Below are 6843 nucleotides of genomic sequence, written 5' to 3' on the forward strand. Positions count from 1 at the left end.
GAAAAGCGAACGATCATTTTCATGCTAACAGAACCTCTGAATGGAAAGTGGAAAGCACTAGTGAATTAATATTTGATTCAAGCTTTCGTGGGTTTGAGGCTACGTACTTGAATTTATATTAATATTTTAAAGGAAATATGTGTAAAATACTTAGTTAAATAAATTCAAAACAATAAGTTGATAAAAAAAAAAAAAACTGCAGAAGTCTCATGGATACTGGCGGTAAATAGTTAGGGGCAAACTGTCTTTGGAGGCTAATTGTTGGTGGCAATTAGTGGCTATAGTTTGTAAGTGCTCTAAAACACTACGTTTATGACTTAGAGACAGAAAATGAGATCAGGTGTACAAGTTCTTATTCCACTCACCAGAGCAAGAAAACTACCAGCAATTAAGATTATTATTACATTATTATTATTATTATTATTATTATTATTATTATTATTATTATATATATATATATATATATATATATATATATATATATATATATGAATATATATTTAAGGAAAAAGAGATAAGTTAATGTTAAGAGAGAAAATAAACACTCCTGTAATAAAAGACATATCTGATGAGTTTAGTTTAATAATACAGAATAGGTACTCCCAGCTACACGATGAAATGGATGCTTATAAAGAACAAAGAAGAAATGAACAGTAATGCAAAATTTGGATTGGAATCAGCACTAGAGACAGGTTGAAGAGTTCCTATCAATATCAAGGAAATCGATCGGAAACGACCAAAAACCTAAAAAAGAAACGATTGTAAAATCCATGAGATGAAATAGAATTGCCAAAACTATACAAGCAATAAAATATTAGAAACTTAAGATACTCGTAAACACAATCAGATCAAAATTGAGGATAATCTAAAGAAAGGAAGATGCATCACAGTGATGAAAAGAAGACTTGGAACATGACGCCAACAGATGTTTGCTTTAAAGAATGAAAATGAAAATATTATCCACAATAGAGATGGGGTGATAAAAATTGCAGAGGATTTCTATACAATGCTATACAATAGTGATATAAGAAATATCTTAAATAATAGAAATAATGAAATACCTGAGCCAGTACCAAATGTAACAGTATCAGAAATAAAGAAAACATTGAAAGGGGTGAAAGAGGCAAAACAGCTGGAAAAGATCGCCTAAAATTGATTTAATAATAGATGGAGGAGATTTCACAGCAGTAAAACAGGCTAAAATCTACACCAAATGTCTGAAAGAATGCTCTATACCTCCGGCTTGGTAAAACTTTATCATTATACTAATTCACAAAAAGGGAGACACATAAGTCCTGAAAAATAAGTTTGATCTCCGTAATATACAAAACATTTACAAAGATCATATAAGGTCGAATAGGGCAGCTAGATTTTAATCAAACCAAGTGACAGGCAGGCTCTAGAAGTGGGGTTTCAACAGCTTACCATCTCTGTGTAATTAACCAGCTAATGGAAAAATCAGCAGAGTATGACAAACCACTATATATGGCCTTTATAGACCATGAGAAAGCTTTTGATTTTATCAAAATCTGAGCAGTAATGAAAGCTATTCAATAACAAGAAATAGAAGAATCTTATGTTAGATCATTGAAGATATCTATACAGGAAGTACAGAAATCCCAATACTACCTAAAGATAGTGAGAGAATTCCGATTGAGAAAGGAGTTAGACAGGGAGACTCAATATTTCCTAAATTATTCACAGCATGCATAGAACTTTTTGAAAATTTAGATTGGGAAAATGTAGGAATTCATTTTATTGGAGAATACCTTAACAACTTAAGATTTGCACATGGCATTGTTATGATTAGTGAATAATGGGAGAGATTACAAAAGACGGTAAACAAAATTAGATTATGAAAACAAAATGCCACTTTCTCTGTAAAGGAAAGTATTTACTGAGATGGTTCTACCAGTATTAAGTTATACATCAGAAACCTGGAACTTTAATAAAGGCTTAGAACATAAGTTATTTACAATTCAAAGAGCTATGGAAAAATAATCATGGGGATAACATCAAGATACAGAAAAAAAGCAACATGGATACGAGAGCAAGCTGAAGTAGAGGATATTCTACAACTTGTAAGAAAAGGAAATGGATATGGGCAGGAAATATAATGAGAATAACAGTTAACTGATGGACATTAAGAATAACATAATGGGTCCCTAGAGACTGTAAAAGAAGCAAAGGAAAGAGTAGAAAACGATAGATCGACAAACTAATGAAGTTTGCAGTCGTGGACTGGGAAAGAAAGATCATAAACAGATGCAAGTGGAAGGACATGTCTGAGGCCTTTGTTCTGCAGTGGACAAGTAATGGCAGAAGAAGATGATGATGTGATGTATATATATATATATATATATATATATATATATATATATATATATATATATATATATATATATATATACATATCAACATCGTCATCATCAGTAAATACTATTCCACTGCAGAACAAAGGCTCCAGAAATGTCCTCTCACTCGCTTCTGTTCGTGGTCTTTTTATACCAGTTCACACCTGCAAACTTCGTTAGTTTGTCATTCCATCATCTTTTTTACTTTCCCTGATTCTTTGGAATCTCTGGAGACCCATTCTGTTATTGTTAATATCCACCTATTACGTGTTATTCTCATGATATGCCCGACGCATGTCCATTTCTTTTTTTTACAAGTTGTTAGAATATCCTTTTGTTTAGTTTTCTCTTGTATCTATATTGCTCCTTTTCTGTCTCTTAGTCCTAATCCCATCATTATTTTCCCCCTAGCTCTTTTAGTTGTAAGTAGCTTATTATCTAAGATTTTAGCAAGGCTTTAAATTTCTGATGCATAAGTTAAAGCTAGTAGAACCATCTCATTGAATACTTTTGTACAACAAATGTTTCATACACACTCGTACACTATAAAGGTATTTTTTCTTTATTATATACCTCGGTCTACACCTTATTTTGAACAGAAACTGATAGAATCCATGTAACAGAACGGCCTTGTAATCCGGTATGACAAGTGTACCTTTGGCGCCAATGAAATATTGTTCTTAGGGCTCCGCATCACCCCTGAGGGGTCCGCCCCTTCCCTGAGAACATAACAGCCATTCAGTACTTCCCCATGTGCTCGACCGTTACAGCACTGAAAGAGTTCTTGGGCATGATTAATTATTATCATCATTTCTTGACAGCCATCACTGCTATTCTTGCTCCCCTCTACGCCTCCCTCAAGGGCAAGCCAAAAGATCTGAAGTGGGGTCCGCTTCAAGAAGCAGCCTTCTGCAATTCAAAGAATGCCCTATCAACCAATGCTTCTCTCACTTTTCCTGTGCCACATGCACCTCTCCATCAATGAGAAGGACATCACCACTGGCCCTCTACACTAGAAAACTGTCAAAGGCGGAATCCGGCTACTATACCTTTGGCTGCGAGATGCTGGCGATGCAATTTGCTGTCCGTCAGTTTTGCCACTTCTTGGAAGGTAGGCCCTTCGTCAATCAAACGGACCACATGCGTTTAGTGCATGCCTTCACTTGACAGTCCAATGCCTGGTCCACCTGTCAATGACGATATCTCTCCGCTGTGGCTGAATAAAAGTGTAACCTGCAGTACATTCATGGGAAAATTAATCCCGTTGTCGATGCCTTATCAAGAAACAAATTGGCTACCATTCACCTGGGATTGGATTACAATGCTTTGGCAGATGCCCAACGTAAAGATCTAGAGTACTAATCATGTAGAATATCTTGCACATCTCTCCACTGAGAAGAAATCCCTCTTGACGACTCCAACACCACCTTCCTCTGTGATGTCAGTACCGGTAGATATGACCGTAGATACTTGCTCCTATGCACCGAAAGGTGCTTGATTTCATTCATAGTCTTTCACATCCCTCACATCGATCTACTACACAGCTACTGAGGACGAAGTTCATTTGTCATAGCAACACTGAGAAGCCTAAGGATTGGGTCCGTGCCTGTACTTCCAGCCAAACCTTAAAAGTATATCGACACATGGATTTAGGAATGGACACCTTTCCTCACCCTCAGCGTCGCTTTGGCCATATTTACGTTGATGTCGTAGGTCCCCTACAAACATCAAAAGGACAGCATTACCTGTTTACTATCATCGACTGCTCCACTCGTTGGCCTGAAACCATTCCCATGGAAACTGCAACTTCCGTCTCATGTATAAATGCCTCACTCTCACGATGGATTTAGTATCCCTGAGCGTATTACTTCTGACAGGAGTACCACTTTCCCTTCTTAATCGTGGACATCATTAGCGAATCTCCTGGTAATCACCCTACATCAGACAACTGCCTACAGCCCTGCTGCCAATGGAATGGTTGAACGTTTTCATCGCACCCTCAAAGCAGCTTTGATTTCCCGCTGCAAGGACGCCAACTGATTTACATAGCTTCCCTGGGTCCTCCTGGGACTAAGGACCACTCCTAAAGACGCCCTGGATGTCTCGGCAGCTGAAATAGTATATGGTGGCCTGTTGGTCGTCCATGCCAAATATTTGCCGTCTGCAACTTCTTCTGACAATCTACAGTGCCTATATCACGTTGTGAGGGGATTTACTCCAAGTCCTCAGCTAAGCAACACATACCAACAGATCTGCGCTGGGCAACATACATTTTCCTGCGCAATGACACTAGGAAGCCACCCCTAATGCCCCGTTACACGGGTAATTTTCTCGTAATTCAACGTACACCAAAGGTTTTCTGCTTCAACGTTTATGGCAAAGAAGACTGAGTCTCCAATAATCGCCTAAAATCTGCATATCTCCTGCCATCTTCTCCAGCTGCTTACCCTCTTTTCATGCCGTTAATGTTTTCTTGATTTTTCCTACTGTAGCGTTTGGTAACTTCTGAGGTCTTTCATTATTTGTATTGGCAAAGTTATTACCTCTGCCAAGGTGATTATATGATTGAATCGGTTTATCTATTTATGTGTGGGTCTGTGGACATTTGTCTGTGTCTGTGGACAGGATTACGTGAAAACTACTTGACAGATTTTGATGAAATTTTCAAAGAAGACAGGCCTTAGATCATGGACGACCCCATTGAATTTTGGGGCTGATCTGGGTCCGGGTCCGTATTCTAGATATGGATTTATATTTTTCGCCATTTTGAAGATAACAGATTTGCATTTTGACGAAATTCTTCCCATTGATAAGCCTTAGGTCATGGACGTGCCCATTAAATTTCGGAGATAATCCTGATCCAGATCCGGAATCTAGATCTGGATTTACGTATTTCATCATTTGTAAGATAACGCTAAAACAAATTGACGGATTTTGACGAAATTTCCACCACAGAGAGATCTAAGGCCATGGAAGGCTTTATTAGGCTTTGGCGGAGGTCAGAAATCATTGATTGCTCTAGTTTGTTATATCACTATTGTATAGCATTGTATGGAAATCCTTTCAAGTTTAATCATTCCATCTCTATTGTTGATAATATTTCCATTTTTATCCTTTTAAACAAACCTCAGTTATCCTCCTGCTCCAAGACTCATATTCATCAATTTGGTGCTTCTTCCTTTCTTTACTGTTACTTGAATTTTGGTCTAATTAAGTTTACAAATGTATTGGGCAGATTGCTTGTTTATTATGAAGTATAGTAACACACTAATGACTAAATGATTAAATAAAAGGGAAATTTAGATCAAATTTGGCCACCAATGATGTTCTTGACACTGAATGAATTGCAAACCTCAAGAGACGCCCGAAGGTCAATTAAAAGAAGATTTCAAAACAAAGAAACGTAATCTGAGAGAGACAGTGGAAAGTAATAGGATATCTAACATCCTTGAATGGAAAAGTGATGGAACATCAAAGAATTTCATGCAAAAAAAAAAAAAAAAAAAAAATCAACAATTATAATAAAAAAATTTTTTTGGACTACTTTATTGAAAATAAACTGAGGTTACATGCAAAATAAGTCGAAAAGCAAACATGATGTGCAAATAAGGGCAAAAAAGGGCATTTTTTTTTTCTTTGTTACTACTTACTACAGTCCTCCTCATCACTTCCGTCTGGACAATCGGGGATCCCATCGCAAATCCAGGCTACGTCGAAGGGAGTGCCGTCCCTACAGAGTCTTTCCTCGGAGAGGTCTTCGTCTTCCTCAACGAAAGTCTTGTGTCTCGCTTCAACTGGTATGAGGGACTCTAAGGATAATTGCAGGGGTGGGGCCGCTGATGTAGGGGGCACATCCGTGCTTTCACCTATTTCTGAAAATGATAAAATAATATATATATATATATATATATATATATATATATATATATATATTCATATATATATATATATATATACATATATATATATATATATATATATATATATATATATATATATATATATATATATACATATATACATATATGTATACATATATGTATATATATATATATATATATATATATATATATATATATATATATATATATGTATATATATATAAATGGCAAATTCAATTGCCTATTATCTAAGGTTTCAGATAGAAATTCCAACACGCCATCAGTAGGTATTCTAGTGAATAGTGAATAGTGACAATTTTACAGGTACTGGTAATCTGTACATTATTCAATTTGCCAATAAGGTTTACATTATTTTCACATATGAATCTGACATGGTACTAATAAAGGGTTGAGGATATTCACAAGGTACTTGGATAATTTATATGCTGCTGAACCTACAGAACTAATTATCAGGCTAGCTTGATAATTTGGCTTTTTTGTACTGTAGTACACACAGGTGTAACACTAGACTTGAGTTTACTGTACACAGAAAACCAACTAATATCTCTGCATATGCCCATTACTACTCAAATCAAAGTAACAAAGTT

The 6843-nt window shown here is 36.1% G+C and overlaps 1 protein-coding gene across 1 annotated transcript in view; it reads right to left on the reverse strand.

The window, feature by feature from the left end:
• The window catches only part of LOC137619713 (uncharacterized), a 251628-nt gene extending 245406 nt beyond the window's left edge, over positions 1 to 6222 (reverse strand). The window contains exon 1 of the mRNA XM_068350003.1: positions 6005 to 6222. The gene's annotated coding sequence lies outside the window, so the exon portion shown is untranslated. The remainder of the gene's footprint in view (positions 1 to 6004) is intronic.
• Between the last annotated feature and the right edge of the window lie 621 nt (positions 6223 to 6843).

Source organism: Palaemon carinicauda, chromosome 26 (assembly GCF_036898095.1).
Source record: "Palaemon carinicauda isolate YSFRI2023 chromosome 26, ASM3689809v2, whole genome shotgun sequence".
Classification (NCBI taxonomy): Eukaryota; Metazoa; Arthropoda; class Malacostraca; order Decapoda; family Palaemonidae; genus Palaemon; species Palaemon carinicauda.